Below are 17,721 nucleotides of genomic sequence, written 5' to 3'. Positions count from 1 at the left end.
GATGGTTATGAATGCATTTGGAATCTTTTCATGCTACCTGAAATGTTAGTCTGGTAAGAGATGCTGAATATGCCTCTTCTCTGACCAAACAAATGGTGTTTCTTCTTTTATTAGAAAAGCACAGTGTGTTTTTGGGAATATGAACGCACCAAGTGTACTGTGCCTTATAAAGGAAAGCACTTTGGAGTCTTGGGAGCGAGGTTATTGGAGAGATGTGGGTGAGATACAGGTGTTTCATTGCACTTTCATCCTTCTGAAAGACACGTGGTCTATTTTCCTTGGCATCCAGATCAGACTACGTGACGATTGTCGTGGCCACTTCTACCTACTGCGTTACGTTACAGTGAGCAAGAGATGAAAGAAGGTGCTTAGCAGCTGGCAAGCAAGGGGACATTCCTGTATCTCAGCAGTTTCTTGTTCGCTTTTACTTCTAAGGGTGCATCTTGCTGTGTTGTGGGGATGGGGCTTTCCTTGGGGATGGGGCTGTGACCTTAAACAAAACTGGGGAATTCTGGTTTCTGTAACCTGAACTCCTCATGTTAAGAAACAACTTTGGCCATAACTAAGGGGTGTGCTTGGTTATTTTGTGGCTATATGCCCGTGAAAAAATCAAATTTCAATCAATTCCAGGTATTCCTGTTTGCTCGAGTTCAAGTGTTTTTCTTAGTAAATACATTCGCTAGGTAAGCAAAAGAAACTGAGGCTGAGAGATATTTTAAAGAAAGCTTGCTGGCAGTCTCACATAACTGTGGCATTCTGCAAGAAGGCAAATGATAGCTCTTGACAAACATGCAGGCAGGCTATGCCCTAACGTGCTTCATGACACTTTTTTTCTGATGTATGCAAGTAATGAGTGGCTGCATTCTCTGAGGGGGAAAAAAAAAGAAACTTGGTTTCAAGCATACAAATGGTTAAGATGGGTTAAAACCAAAATCTCTTCTGTGTGAGTAATGCCTAATTTGATTAGTGCTGCTGGTTGGAAATGTTACCCTCATCGGTCTTCCTTGGGCAGTCAGAGCTGCTCTGTCTTGCAGGATTTCACTGTGTGGCTGATGGGGATTGCAGAAGTGATCAGCGACTGTCAAGGGAAGAACAGCAGGAAATGCTATCACATGAAAAAGACAGGGGGCATTCATTTCATTTCTTTTTTTTTTCTTCCCTCTTGAAATGAGTGCATCTAGAATCCAGAGAGCTTTGGGGTTGAGACTGACAGGGAAACATTTTCTTTTACTCAGAAGCAGCTGTTTTGGCACAGCTTTTGTGCCCTCTCTCGGATGGAGCAGTCTCTGCTTGGCTGGGAATGATGTTTGTAACAAGGAATATGGAACCAAGCTGCCAAACATAACTGCCTGGCTTCCAGCATGGTCAAGTGCTGCACCTCCACCCTCTAGCTTCTGTGTCCCAAGCTGCAAATAAATCATGGATTAAATCTATCTCATCACATGTCAAGAGCTCCCAATGAACAACAATAAAAATTAAAAAAAAAAAACAACCTCAAAAGCAAATCCACTCTTAAAAGTGGGCTGACTTTCATAAGAGGAACTGTGATTGTTATAATCCGGTTACAAGTGATGGCGAATAATAATCTATTTGAACAGGTTGTGGATTTCTGACAACACATCCCTCCTTTTTGAAGGTAACCATAATGAAATGCCACTCATTTTTACTTCACTTCAGAAGAAACCTGGCAGAGAATTTTATCTGGCTAAAATGCCTTGTTTAACATAATCTCATGAATTTTTGTTTTGTTCAAATCATACCTTAGCGGTTTTTTGTAATGCAAAACATTCTCCAGAAAAAATTGTCTGCTCCTTGATGATTGACTTCATGCAGATCAGCGTGGTGAAACTTTAAATACAAGTTTGTTATTTGTCTTAATACTTTCTGAGTGCCTTTCTACATTCTAGCTGCAATTACTGAATGAGAGCACAAGGGCACGCGCTGCTCGGAGCACTTAAAAGCTTCTCCAGTCCAGCATCTTCAACTGCCTGGTTTTTATAAACGTAATTTTGTGCAATAGCAGTTTGATACTTATACCTAATGTGAAAGTACTTGGTTTATTAAGAAAGATAGATTGACTAAAAGTCTTCTGTAGTTCAAATTAAAGCAAGTCTGAGAGTTCTTACTTTTTGATAAAGCTATGAGTGTGTTCTTGTGATTCCTTTGTTAACAAGTGCACAGTAGTTAGTTACAAGGAGAGGCACTCAAACAGCTCAGCATTTAATGGGAATTGTTAGTTGTTTGATGGTGAACTGTGTTGGAACAGGATGTCAACTTTGTATAATTCTAGAAAATAAGGGGTTACAGTTTAAATTTTTGGGTTACTTATCTTTTCGGGTACTTATGAGTTTTTAATCTCAGCCCACTGAAGTATTGTGTATTTCCAGTCCTTTAAATTGTGTTGTAAAAGAAGGTTAAATAAATAAAAATGTCATGCACTAAAAAATGAAGTACAATTACTATCAAGTCTTTAAAAATTGGAAAAAATCTCTTAAGCCTGTAAATCTTCTCCATATTAATTTATGCCAAGTCTAGAAGTTTGATAAGCACTACTTATGGGAATACACAAGTGGTCCTGCTAAGAAGATCTCACTGTTGTGCTTACAAAGTAGTAATTTAAATTGCAAAGTAAATATGCTATTTTAGTTTATGGTTTATTATTAACAAAAAGTGTAGTTCAGTGCATCTATGAAGGCTGCTCCAAAAGTGCTATCTCCAATTTTATTATTTTGGCCCACAACATCAGAGGTGAATGTTAGTATGGCAGCAGCAGATGTCGATAGTATGGCAGCACAGGTTGAACCTTCCCACTAATGTTCTCTTACATGTTGATACCATGTGACAGATGACAGCAAAGGGGCAGTCTGACTGAGTGGTGTCTGATGTGGAAATGGGGATGGAGCAAATGTTTGTTGCTGAACTCATGTGGGGAAAAAAAACCCACACCCATTGACATTCATTCACGTTTGTTGAATGTTTATGGAGACAAAACAGTGGACCACAGTGACCACAGTGAAGTGGTGAGTGGTACATTTCAGCTGTGTTGACAGTGGGTCACCTCCACTGGTATGGTTTTTGACAAGCACGATATGCAGGCTCTTGTTCATCATTGATGAAGCACGTAACTAGTCACTATGACTATGTTGAAAAACAGTGTTTTGTAAATGAGAATTTGCTCAAATAGTGTTATGATGCTCTTTGTATCTGTTGTAGTTTCCATGGAAATAAATAGGAACATTACTTTTGGTACTTTTACATAGGTACTTTTACATAGGTACTTTTGTACCTATGTACATTTCAAAACCTTTTCTCTGGTATTAACTCATCCTTGTTTGTCTGAACCAAACAGGACTGAAGCCGCATCATATTCACCTGAAAACAGAGGGATTACCGCAATAACGTTCTCAGATTGAGTAACAATTCATTTTTCCATCTTTCTTAAAAACTCCATGTGATTTGTGGATCACGTGGACATCAGATGTTGTCTTTTCATTGTGCAAACTATGATTTCTCTCCCTCCACCCTCCAACTACTGGTATGGTTGTGGCTTGCGGGATCTTATCCGAACAATCCTTACTTATCTGTACATGATTACAAGAGGAGGAGTACCACTACTCATTATGCTGTTCAGGAAAATAAACTTTTCATTTTCAGAAGGTTTGGCTAGAAATTAATTTTACTGTTGCACATTTAGTGCTTTTGACTATCTAACTTAAGTAACACTTTCTGACCCCTCTTCAAAGTAGATTGCTGCAAGTTTTTTGGCTTATGCACAGATCACTCTTTTGTACAGCCATCTTGATGTTGAGTTTATGTCTGCACCTGATCTAACTAAGCTGTGGACAGATTTCCAGATCTACAGCAGCCCTGGGAAAGGGAGAGCAGAGCAGTGAGAACAGGTTAGCTTTGTGTGTTTTCAGTGGAGGAGATTGAGTTGAGAATGATGCTTTGAAAAATAATTTTTTTTTGGTTGAGCATGCCAGCTTATTTGATTGAATATACCAGCATGATCTGAGAAGAAAAGGATGTCATTTGCTTGTGAAGAAGGTGGCAGCTAAGGGGAGGCTGAGTTCTTAATGCTCATCAGAACTGCTGTTTGGAATTAGGGGTCGTGTCAGCAGATGCTACTTTAATCAAGTACATCTGTGGGTTTTCACCAGAAATGTGTGAAGCAGTTTTTGGCTAAGTTGAAGTACACAACCTCGCAGTCTTGACAGTAAGCTACTGTTCAGGGAAAAGCTTTTTGTTAATAAATAGGGTGAGGTGCTGAATTCTCAAAATGTGACCGGTGACTCTCAGTATGTGAGCTTACTGCATTTGCTTGCAACAGGGACACTGCTGTAGGATAATAGACTAGGGGATTGGAGAGGGTTGATCGTACAAACCCATAAGTATACAGACCTATTAGCATTTGAAATAAATAAATAAGAATCAGAGGGAATGATCCCAAAGATGTAAACAGTATGTCTCTTAGGGCATTAAGAGATCTGCAGTGACTTCCTTGGTGAGGAGAAATTTCTTCCTCTCAGATATTTAGGTAAAAGTTCTAAGTGAATAATAGGATTTTCATTATAATTTTTAGCCTCTGTTACAGAAGATGCCAGATTTTTTAAAATTTATTTTTCTGCAACTTCTGTTTATAAATTATGTCTTCTATGAAAATGATAGCTGGTCTACATAGCTGTCCAATTTACATTTAGCTGCATAATCAGTTTTTTAGCTTTCATCTCCCTAGATTTTTCCAAGATTAAGACGGGGGTGTTTTACCACTGGATGTACTTTTAGATATGTGCCAGTGGAATAAAAGTATTTAAAATAAATTAAGTAGTCCTGATTCATCAATATAAAATAATTATCATGGCATATGCCTTTTAAACTTGGTCTGGGAGCTGAGACACCAGCATTTAAACTAAAGGAATAAAAAATCTTTTAGAAAAATGAAGTTTTATGCAACAACAGGGACAGCATCTAACAGTGCAGGAGCAGCACCTAACAAATACAACAATGCTGTATGGTTTTGACATTGTGTTAAACGTTTTTACCCGCGAGTAATTGCCCTAATCATTTTTATGTAGTTCAGATCGTTATGTTCTGTAGCATACATTCTATAAACCTTCAATTAGAGCAGTTAGGCACTTGCACAGGTGTAATTTAGAGATGATATGATGAGGGTAACAATGAAGCTTATTTGGTGTTCAAGGAATTTTTTAAAGTAACTAAATTTCATAGCAAGACATATAATTAGATCTGTTATTAAAGGAGGAAGGTTATGAGGATATTGCCAGGTTACAGTGCACTGAATTCAGTAATTTAAGTTTTGGGTAGTTTTCAGTTGATGAAAAGCACAGCTTGAGTTCACCTGTAGCTTTTTCTCAACAACTCCTTAGTATTTATTATACATATTCCAAGAAAAAAAAAAAAAAGAAAAAAAAGAAAAAAAAAAGAAAAACACCCACAGATATGCTCTTTTGAAATTACAGCATGCAGATATTGAAACTTAAATACTTTAGCATAAGCAGAGTCTTACACAAGGTTCTGCCTTTTGATCCATGTGAATGTCGTTGTGCTCTTGGATTTAGTATTGGGCTTTACCACTGGGGATGAGACACTTGGCATATTGCTTTGCTGAAGGACAGTGAAGGCCTTGTTTCTGTTTCTCTGATGATAGTTGTGAGGAGTCGGCATGTGAGATTACTGAAGCTTTGCACCTTCTGTTGGTTCTTAAATACACTAAGCCGCCTTCTTCATGAAAAAATCTTGAATTGAGGATTATTTCACTGCTCTTTTTCCTAGTGATATGCCTACTGGTTTAATGATGTTATTAGATATTTAGTCAAGAGGCAATGTGTAACTTTGTAATGCTTCCTGCACAGCTTTGACTGCAACACAAAGCTCACCAAATGGTTACTTGTTATGGACCTGTCCAGTCAGGTTTGCTGAGAAAATTCAAGGGAAGTCAGTTGAATGGCTTGGGTAAAGGGTCTAGAACAGTTTTGTCATCCAAAATTGGAGAGTTGGATTAGATGACCTGTCAGGGTCCCTTCCAGCTTCTCTTCTCCAGGCTGAACAGCCCCAGCCTTCTCAGCTTGTCCTCATAGGGGAAATGGTCCATCCCTTGGTTGATTAAATGCACATTTTTAATGAGTGTTAACTGCTGTTGAAGGTAGGCTACATTTTTTAGCGTTGCATGTATATTAACACATGCAGAGCAGGTATATCAGATTCAAGCCTTTCTTGAGAGTACACACACGCTTCATTCCTGGAAACCCAGGGTGCCAGAATAGTGGTTTTGTGAGCCTGTGGTTGGAGGATAAATGAGTGTGAGCTCCATCTACGCATTATTGGGAAATACATGAATTAGGCTGAATGTTCTTTTGATGTTTGCACTGTTATTTTCTGCTCTGGGAGAAGTACTTTTCTAAACGAAAGAAGCTGTTGTACAATTAAAGGGTCTTAGGAAATTTAACCTCCCTAAAACCTGTTCTTCAGTGTTATATGGGTAAGCACTTTAAAAAATAAAGACAGACAAATTCTTGAATGTATAATATGCACTGGTGTCACAGAATCCATAATTCTGGAGATAGGGGATGGGGTTGTTGCTCTTGGTTGATGGTAATTTCAATCACATTAAGAGAAAAGAAAAAAAAGATGGGGAGGAAGGAAGAAAAATTCTAATTGTAATTTTAAAATGAAAGGAGAAAGATAGCAACTACAACAAAACAGATCATGGCACTGACACAAAATGTGTGACTTCCATCAGTGTTAATTGGTCAGATGTTATTATTACAATATGCAGTGGTGACATCAATCAGCCTTTGACCTTCTCTCTTTTACTTCATAGTTCCTGAATCTGCTATAATTTCAGCCAAACAACTTCAAATAGCAGTTATTTGAGGACAAGGGAAGGTGAGCATGATAGAGCTGTCAGATCTTGTGTGTATCTGCACTGAAGAAACAGGAAGATTTGTGTTTCACTGTGGGTCCTGTTGCAAGCTGTGTAATAAGTGGACATGGGATTGAACTTCTTGTCTCAAACCAATCTTATGGCAGGAAGTCCTTTAAAGCTACCATAATATGGATGGGTAATGGGTCTGTTAATGTACAGAGAAAAAGCTTGCTGTCATGCTTATAGCTGAGAGGAAGTTTAATTCCTTTTATGTTATTGTGGTTATATATATTACATGTGCAATAGCTTATGACAAAAGAAAAGTACAGGACAAGAATAAACTTGGACTTTTGTAATGACTGTATTTTGAATAGACTGACAACAGATTTTGACTGCTAAAATGACTAATAAACCTTCCTATAGCGCAGTGGAAATTCTGGGGAAATTACCAGGGAATGGGTGAATACCATTGGACTTATTCCTTAATTGCTGCTTCTTGTGAGGCACAGATTCTTTTTATGCAATGCCCTTGGATACATGGTATAACTCATAGGTTCCTCTGTGCGGATTTGGGAATTGGATTCAATCCTCATGGGTCCCTTCCAACTCAGAGTATTCTATGAATCTCTGTCATATATTTTGTTTATGAGAGATGTCTTGCTCTTGTGTCCACCATCTGGACACAAAAGGGACAGGATTATCTCATTGACCTCTGTACGTACCGGTCAGGTTTGGCAGCTGTAAAAGGAGATTGCTGGCATTTTTTTATGGAGGCAAACTTCTGTTTTCAGTTACATATGGTAAATAAGAATGAAAGAAGGAAACTCCAGAACCAGAGCCCTAGTTGAAGCATTTTCTTCAAAAGGTCTCTGAACCATGGTAAGGATAACTAACCTTGTTCTAGTGCACACAAAGAAAAGATGAATTTTGTGGTGTACGTGATTAAAATTGGTCAGAGGAACTGTGGTATGGAGGCAGATTCTAGTATTCATGCTTTGATATCATCTAATATAAAAATGAATTACGGTGATTCAGAAAATGCTGTGAAAATAACCTTAATGGATGGAAAAGTGTTGCAGTTTCAAGATTGGAAGGGCCTATGACTGAAATTCAGATATTGAAGCAAAATTCCCTGAAAGGAGAGAGATTCATTCTTAGACAGAAGATCTTGAGTATCAGATAAAAAGCTGTCAATTGTCTATAGGTCTGAATCTTGTCTGCCTTATAATTATGTAATGTTTAAAGTAGATTGCTTGCTTTCTCTTAATGAGGGCTAGCAGCTGTTTGCAGTGCTGAATTAAGCCCTTGGAGACATGCATTAGCAAGCAGTAGTACTAAAAAATACATGATAAATAAATGTTGTATGGCTGCTCATTCAGCATATATGCTTATGTGATGGCTATGCATGAAGCAGGATTTATAATAATATATTTCACTGCAAAGGAGAACAGCCATAATAGCCAACTGGGAAATACGTTAAATGATCTCGATTTCTGCTCCCCTTCCCTCCCACTTCAGTTTATTCAGGTTGAAATATGCCATGTGGCAAGCAAGTAGTTAAAAAAAAACCACTATAAATAATTGTCTTAATCAGAGTATAATTTATCTTTGTGTTTATTTATTGCCTTGGGTACTTGATTAGACAGCTCTAACATACAATTAATCAGTAACCTTCAGTGTTAACTTCTCAGCACTATTTAATTAATCGGTTGTGTTGCAGAGGCTTTGTTGGCTGGGAAAGCCAGGAACTGTGCCATGTAAACACTTTTGTTAATGTCAAGTGAAGGTTGAGATACGTTTTTTGTTGCTTTTTTTTTTTCTTTATTAGCTTAATTGAACTAATCAGCCTTTTAGGATCAGGAGGCAAGTTCTAGAGGCATGTTTAAAAAGTATACAAAAACCATGGAAACAATGTGTCATATAAATGCTATAAAGGTTATGTGCCTTAACTGTTACCAGAAGTCTTTTCAAGTGTACTGATCATCATGTTTCTTAAGTAGCAGTTCTTTGGTAAAAAACAAAGGGAAATCACTTATGTTCTAAAGGTTATATGTTTCATTAATGTTGATGATGTGAGGATTTGATTTTACCTTTTGTAGACAAAGAAAAGCCATGTGCAAATAGATCTAGTAAGCATGGAGACTTTTCATCTTAGCACTGTGGGTAGTTACTGTAAACACAGGTATGGATACATTTTGAGTATAGGATTTTTGTGTATGTCTGGCATGAAAGAGGTTTTAAAGTTCCTCTATGGAACTTCTCATGGGCGATGGTGCAGTTTCTCATTCTGAGGGTTTACAAAGAAGGCATCTCGCAAAGCTAATGCTTGTGCCACAGGTAATATTATTCAGACCCTCAAGAAATGCAACAAATACAGGTTTCAAAAGGAGACATATCTTGATTATGTCATAAGTTATGTGAATTTGGAAGGTGGATTGCACACTTAAGTTTCGATACTTAGAATTTCATTAATTTTATGAAGACTGTATGAATGAAATATGAACAGAGGTGCTGTGTGTGTGTGAGTGTGTGTGTGTTTGTCAGTGAAACCACCGTAATAAGGATAATGAGGACTGTAAGAATAGCCTGTTCTGTTAGTGATAAATGTGTTTCAAGGATACTGTTTCCAACATGCCATTTCCATTAGTAAAATTGAAAAACATGCCTTATGTTAAGACCAGAAGGCTTGCACTCTGATGAGACCACAACATAGATGACTACTCAGAACATAATCTGTTCTGCTTGCAAATGGATGATGGCTGTGACCTTTGTGATTTTTCTTTCTTCTTAGTGTATGAAGGAAAAACATACATTCCAAATAAACAAGGAGAAACAAACAGTGAGTAATAACTTGTCCTAAGATTTAAGGTGGTGGAGTAAACAACATTTTTGAAGAAAAGGACGGTGCTGTAATGATCCTTGAAGGGTAAGAAAGACCTATCTTAAAGCCAGTTCATTGCTATCAAGAATCACACCTGAGATACAAAAAGGACTTGCTATACAGCATCCTGTTTTATCTGTGTTGCATGCCAGAGATCCTGTCTGGACCACTTGGTTATATGGGCCTTGGTACTTCTAAGTCTGTGATTGCAAGAATGTGAATGAAAGAAATCTGAGAGAATACAATGGAAATCATCAACTTCTATAAAGGGTACTCTCACATACACAGAAAATGATCTAACAGTATTTGTTGTGGACAGTCTTTCAAGGACTTTACACTTGAGGACTAGCAACTCTTCAGTTTGATCATGGTGGTTAGATTACTCTAGCTAAAATATACTCTCAAATCAAAATGTTCGTAGATAGAAGAAATAATGAAATCTATTTTCTTACGTCTTTTTGGTATATATCACACATCTGTCTTTCAAACTGCTGAAACTTTGAGATCCTCTCCAAGATTACCCTGTCTCATTTCCAGTGAGAATCAATCAGATTTAGCTTCATTTCTGCAAAGAGCAATGAATTATAATGGTTGTAGTACTAATGTAGTCTACTCCCTTGTTAAGCATGGAAAAATGTAAGCATTTAAGATCTTTGAGACTGGTAGCTGTGTCTCAATCTTAAGATATTTTCAAGCCTAAATAGTTAGAACTCTGCTGGTGGACAAGCAGGTACACAGCTGAGTATGACAACATAGACTTTATTGCCTTAGGACACAAAGCTCTGTATGGAATAGTCTTAACTGTAGTTGAGCAAAATCCATTGTGCTTTTTAACTGATGGGACTACAGATGGGAATCTGTCTCAAAAAGAGAAAAAGGAGTAAGTGGTAGTGCTGACAAAACTGCCAGACTCTGAACTGAAATAGTGGAAAGTTATTCCTGTAAAATCAATTCAGCTGTCTCACAGGTAATATAGAGCTGCCTGCTAATACTATACTAGGCTAACTGCAGAATATATTCTCCTTTACACTTTCTTATTCAAAACCGCTGTTTAAGATAAAGAAGAATCAGGCACTTTGAGTTTGTTCTTCTGAGTTTAATGTGACCTACAAAACTACCATGCATTAAAAAATGGGATTCCCTCTGCTAGTATTTAACTCGGGTACTCAAGTGAATGTTTTTTAAACACTGTGATGCTGCAAAGCAGACATTTTTATTCATTACACGCATCTGGTTGCTTCAGATAGACTAAGTAAAAAGAAATGAAATACTGATTATAGTATTTTTCAGCTCAGTCTTCGTTTTCCTGTGCTTTGCATTAAGCTTCAATACCAAAATGTTTCTTAGCCTGGAAGTTCATATTACATTATTTTTCTAATGCTTGGACTAATCTCAAGATACTGAAAAGGTAATTACTGCCCCAAGTCTGAATACAGTGACCATGTTAAAGCTCCATACCTGAATTTTCATGTCCCCAAGTATATGACTGAGCAAAGAAGCTAAAACAAACCATTCAAATACTAAGACACTTTAAAGTCTAGAGGCAGCTTAAATGCATTTTTCACAAATCCGTCATTTACACAAATTTAATAATATAGAAATATATAATTGATATTGAAATAGACTTAGAATTGCATTTTTTTTTCCCCAGAGGGCAGACAAGAGCACCCAGACAGTCAGTGCTGATGTTTGCTTAATACTGCTGTAGAGAAAAGCTACTCTCATTCTTCTGAAATGTTCCTTTGCTGTACTGTCTTGTGTGAGCGGTGTCTTCTGCCACAACGTGGGTGGTAAAAGAATAAACCACCAAAATGTAGACCCGTTTCTGCACAGACCAGGTGATTCAGTGGCTGTGGGCATGTAAGGATGAAGTCCTCATAGCCTTCTTTCCCACAGCTTTTGTCAGGATCTCTGAGGTCTTGACAGACAAGCTAGCTTCCAGCCAGAAGTGTGTGCATCCTTACTGCAAAGAGGGCCAATAATATGCTAGGCTGCATTAGCAGGAGAATAGCAGTAGATCAAGAAAACTGCTTGTTTTTTTGTAGTCAGTACTCACTAGACCACATATTGCATCCAGTTTTGGACCTGTTGTTAAAAGATAGATGTCAATTAACTGGAGTGATACTTGTAGGGGACCTGCCTTATGAGGAGAGGCTGCGTGCTGGGCTTGCTCAGCCTGGAGAAGGGGTGACTGTGGGAACACCTGACAGCAGCCTCCATCATGCAAAGAGGTTGCCAAAAGAACATCTTGTCTCAATATTGAGGTTCCTAGGGTGAGAATGACAGACAGTGATAATGAACTATAAGGGGATAGCAAAGAAAGCAAGAACTTTCACTGCGATGGTGAAGAAGCAATGGAGCAGGTTGGCCAGAGCAGTTGTGCAGGTTCCGTCCTTAGTGGATTTCAAGATCGGCCAGAATAAGATTTGAGCAGCCTTTTCTCATCTTATGGCTGAGCCTGCATTGAGCAGAGAGCTGCCTAGAGACCCATTGAGATCCAACCTCACTTTCTCTGTGCTGATTCTGTAAAATAGGTTAATCTCTGTAGTATTGTCTCTTCTTTGCCTGCCTTTGTTAGTAGTCTTAATAGTGAATATATGTGAAAATTATGTTGAGGAGAAAAGGATCTTTTGTAATGTTAGTTTGAGAGTTCCATTAGTAGAACGGTGAATTATGTTTGAAAACTAGGTAGTACTAGTGCAATGTGATATGCTTGGAGTTAGGAATCTGAATTGTGACTCTTTTTCTCTAAAGGCAGCCTGTTAGCAACATACAATACCAGTACAATTCAGTTATTTCCTTACATGTTTGGGAAATGTATTGTGTTCCCCTCTGACTTTTCTATCCTCCCATACTTTGCTACAAAGGCATGTGTCACAGCATACATTTCTTGTTGACACAAAATATCAGGAATCTAATATGGCACTACTTGATAGACTGTGTATCATAAGAATTAGATACCAGACATGCTGGTGCCAAACTAACTAAGAAAATCATTTATCAGATCGCTTCAGGGGTTTTCCTGTATTTGCTTTACCGCTCTGCATCTCTTTGAAGAGTGATGTAATATGCTCTGACTGACATCTCATCAGCAGTGAATGTACAATACAATGTCTAGCTTTTGAAATCAAGCCTCCAAGGATACACCATATACAGAGAGCTGTAATGCGACTCTTGAATTCTCAATATAGATAAGTCCATTTTCATAAAAAGGACATTTAGTATGAATGGCAGTGCAAGACACTTGAACATAATGTTCAGCTTTTTTTTTTTCCTCTCTGTTTATCAGGAACCGTTTCTCAGCTGTGAGTTTTTCAGAAAAGGGATCACTTTGACCAGGTCACTTGATTCATTTAAAGCAGAGAAAAGACAGTAGAGTTTTTTTGGAAGAATGGGTTAAATTATTGATTTTTTTTTTTTTTCTTTTTTTTTTCCAGCATGGCCTTTGTTTTACATATTGAGTATGTAAATACCTAAATTCATTTTAGGTAATGATAATGTTTTTGCTCCCAGCCAGCAGCTAAAGCTTCTTTGTACTTCTCTCCAACATAAGGAAAGCCCTATATGCTTTTAGATGTATTTAGTCTGCAGAGGTTGTTAAAAGCTTGCACCTTCACTGGCAAATAGACCATCTATTTAGTTTCACTGAAATAAATCAATGTGGTTGTAGGTCATGTGTTTTGTTCTTCTAAGAGAATAAAATAGAAGTACATTGGAAAGTGAAGTACCTTGGTGTCTCTTTTTTGTGGGTTCATGACCTGAGACTTCTGTTCCTGGACTTATATTCTTCAGGCAAAAATTATTCAGTGTATACACCTTGAAAGTCTCTGTGCTGGAAGGTTTTACAGGTATAACTTCCAAATGTCTAAATTTCTATTGTTAGATTCCCACTTCCGCAACTTCTGTTATTTCAGAATCTGAGAAGTTGTTGACAATTGCAATGGGAAATATCATCACTACAGATGATACTCACCATTCTGTAAATGTGCCAGTAATTTTCACCTTGTTTTTCAGGGATATTGCTTTGAAGAAATGTATTTCAATTGCAACATTTGACTCTCATCTAGATTCAGCATTATAGCAAGTATTAGCAAGTATTAGCAAGTATTGTACTTCACTGAACTGCAGCTTTTGAATAACTGGAACCAGATTTTCTCACTGTAGATGAGACCTTTCTAGTTAAGAGCTCAGCAGTGTAGGTTGGAAGACTAATCTTGAATTGTAAATGGATTTATTGCCTCAGGACATATAGTCCAGAGAGTCTTTTACCACTCTTGCCTTCAGACATCTATCATTTATCATAACTATGGACACATGAATTCTCAATTTCTTAAGCTTTAACCAAGGGATTTTTTGTTCTGGATACAAACTAGACTGGTTCTGGTACATATTCTGGTACATATTCTGTGTTGACTTCTTGTATCTACTTTTCAAAAGGAGATTTCACACACTTGGCTAACTGTTGTGTCTATTTACAAAGCAATGAGTAGCTTATTCCATTTAAAATAGAGTGAAGTTAAAGGACCTGATAACAGATGGAACTAGCTGGTGACATGAGATATTTGCAGAAACACTTCTCTGTTTGAAACATTCTGAACTCTGGTCTGATTTGACCTTTTCCATTCCATGTTTGATTGACTGTTACTCTGGTGGTTAGAAAGCCCCCACTCTCTAAGTTGAGACACCTAATCTTTTGCTCAGCTTCTGTACCTAAACAATAGAAATGGTAGGTAGCTTACACAGATGCAGCAGAAATGGCAGAAGAGGTAGATAGCTTATGTAGTTGTACTAGCAAAAATGCCTGTAAATAGCATTGTTAAAATGAGGCAAATCTTTGTTATTTAAAATGGTATTAAATATATATCAAATACATGGGCATCCTTACCTTTGCAAATATTTATATTGAGTTCAGCGTTTTTACACTGGTGCACTGGTGCAATTAATTTCAACTGGAAAAGGGATGAAAAGGCAATTTTTTTTTTACTTTGCCAGCTAATTTGTTTTCTACAGCATCAACAGAACCGGTGTAACACATGTGTTGTGTTGTCTGCTGGACTTGCAAAGCAGGCTGTAATTAATTAAGATAAATCTTTCCAGAGATGGTTTCTGGATCAGGTGAAACCTTTGGCTTGTTTGCTGCTCTAAATGTGTGTATTTTCATTGGATGCAACCAAGACATCAGACTTGCTGACTTGCATTATGTTCAGAGAATCTAGTTTGTAGTTTGGGAAGGATAAAGGGCAGGAAGAGGGAATGTGCCCAGATGAAGTTTGGAGTTTGGTTTTGTTTGCCTTTCCCACTCTAGTTCTTGAAACTTTTGGGGGAATATGGGCTGGTCTCATCTGCAGATAAGAGGAAGCAGGTTGATCAATATGATAGAAAGAGTTGGAAAGCAAGCGGGGGAGCATAGGACTCCCAGCTATGGCTAGTATTCTGTACACTTCAGTGACCAGATCAGCTAATGCTTTTCTTGTTTCCTCCCTGAGAGAGTTGGGAGGGTAGGCGCTTCCTGATCAGAAACCCAGACAGGATTATTGATAGATTTGAAGTTCACCATGCGTCCCTTTAGGATTTTGGACTGTTGGAGAGTTGATCATTCTGGTCTTTCCATTGCGTGAGAAAAATAATCCTTACCAGATCCTATTAGTGTGCTGGTACTTATACAGTATTTTTCTTAATTCTCTTTTTTGACACCTCTCAAGGAACAGCCAATACTCTTAATAATCCAAACTGTCTCCAAACTTTTTTTTTTATTGCTACAGCAAGTTAAACTTCTGTCAGACTTCTGGAATCCTCTTTTTAAGGAGAAGATGACCATGTCCTCGATTTCTATCACAGAGTACTGTCTTTTCTCTTGTGTGACTTAATCATCTCCCATGGTACTGCAGTGGAAGGGCAAGGGAGTGGCAGAGCCTCCAGTGTTTGCCCTCATTTCGTATCTTACTTTTTAAATACAATGTTTGATTAATCATAATAAAGAATTCACTACAAAACAGTTATATACTATGCAAATCAGCATAACCCAGCGTGTTGGCCATAGGAATTAACTTCTGTTGTACACTCGTTGTTTGCTCAATGCATAGAAGAGAGTTCCAACTCTCTGTGCATCAAACAGTTCTGGAAGAAACTGCTTTTAAGCTGTACTGTTGGATTTAAGGTCTGAACATGGCTGTGGAAGATAGTCAGGATAAAGTCACAGTCCTAAAGCTTTATAGTCTACTGTCATGTTCCTTATAGAGTCTGCTTTCATACTGTAGAAGGCATGTAAAATACAACATTCATTACAAGGATTTGTTTGCTCTTGACTTATGTGCAGTTCCCACAAAATGGCTGCAAAGGCACAGGGCAGTAGTAAATAAAAGAGAGAGAGTACATATCAGGGAATTTGATGCAATATATTCATATAATCTGCTCCAGCTTAACTTCTGCCCAACCTTGATTCTTAGATGAAGGTATTATTTATGCTTGACTAAATTTATCAAAATTGTTACTTTTTTCCTTGTAGGAGGAAAATGTAGGCGTATACTTTGGAGCATGTAAAATCTATTTTCATCCCATTGGTATTATTCTCTACCATCACGTTAAAGAGAGTTCACAGAACATGATACTTTATAAGCTATCCATGGTTTTATAGAAGGAAACACAAGTAATTTCTATTGACTACTTTTGTGATCTCTCCAAAGCAGCAGAATGGTAGCATTTAGCCTTGTTCATGAAGGGTCACATATTGGTTATTGAAAGACAGCAGGTTATAAATACCATTGATAATAGTCAATGAAGATGTAAGATGAGATTCATGTCAGCATTTCTATGATCTGTAGGTGTCAGCTAATTTCCCCCTTCAGAAGAAAGGATATCCAAATAGGTTCTAATAGTCTTGATGTTCTGAGGAAGCAAAAACTTGACTAATATTTTTCTTTTCCAAAGCACAAAGGGTGCTGATTCATGTAAAACTGATTCACAAAAGAAACGTGTTCAGATATAATTTTATCACATTCTCTCCCCCTCCCCCCTCCCCCCCCCCCCCCCAAAAAAAAAAAAAAAAAGTTTGTTGCAATCTGTGTGTGAGAGACAATAACATTTTCAACACTGAAACTAGATGTTTCTTGGTTGTGTCTCCAAGTTCTTTTATCTCGTCACTACTTAGTGACATGGGCTTTTGTCCTAAGTCAGTAAAGGATGAATTTTATGTGAAGAAATGCTAAGGAGCTAGAGAAATCATGTGGATTGGTAAAAGAATCTGAGATCAGGAATACAGAAGAAATCACCAACAGTTAACAGTTCTAATGAGGAGAAGCTTACATTGCTAAACTCAGAGAGTGGAGAAGATTTTGCTTGGGATAGAAACAGATTAAACTATTCTGTTGAAATGGTAGTCATGCAGAAATGTTCCTAGAGACTCTTTGACTCAAAGCAAGACAGGCAAATTTGGAATTTTCTTCTGTGAAACAAAAGCTCTGTCTTTTCTCTGAAGTAGGACAGAAAGATAATTTTTTTTTTTTTTCCTCTGTGTTAAAGAGCAGTGAGCTGGAGAAAGGACCTATTTTGCTAATCCTATATTTCTTACAGGAACAGATTTTCCTTTAAAAATCACCTGTTCTTAAGTTCTTAACTATTGCAGTGATAAAGCCATGGACAGGTTGTTTTTTTTTCTCATTTACTGTACAGTGGTTATGTTGTTAGGGTGCAATCTGCAGTACCACAAAGATTCACTAGGAAATTTCCTAGTGTTATGTAATGCTAACAGCACAGTTGTGTTGTGTTATTAATTGTGATTATTGTTAATTGAAATTATTAAACTAGTTGGAAGAAACTAACATAAACCATTGTACATTGTTGTATCTCAGTGGCTCATGGCAATGACCACACCTGTTTGAAAATAAATAATTTTTTAAACTGAGATATATAGAAAATTTTATGTAGATTGATATATATGGATGTCTTAATGACCAAG

The 17,721-nt window shown here is 37.5% G+C and overlaps 1 protein-coding gene across 1 annotated transcript in view; it reads left to right on the top strand.

Annotated features, from left to right (window-relative positions):
• The window catches only part of ALCAM (activated leukocyte cell adhesion molecule), a gene marked incomplete at both ends in the record, with an annotated part of 114,076 nt that overhangs the window by 34,686 nt on the left and 61,669 nt on the right, over positions 1–17,721 (top strand). The window lies entirely within an intron of this gene.

This window comes from Tetrao urogallus (assembly GCF_951394365.1).
Source record: "Tetrao urogallus genome assembly, chromosome: 1".
Classification (NCBI taxonomy): Eukaryota; Metazoa; Chordata; class Aves; order Galliformes; family Phasianidae; genus Tetrao; species Tetrao urogallus.
Note: the sequence above shows the minus strand (reverse complement) of the source record. Positions and strands in the feature narration are given on the sequence as shown.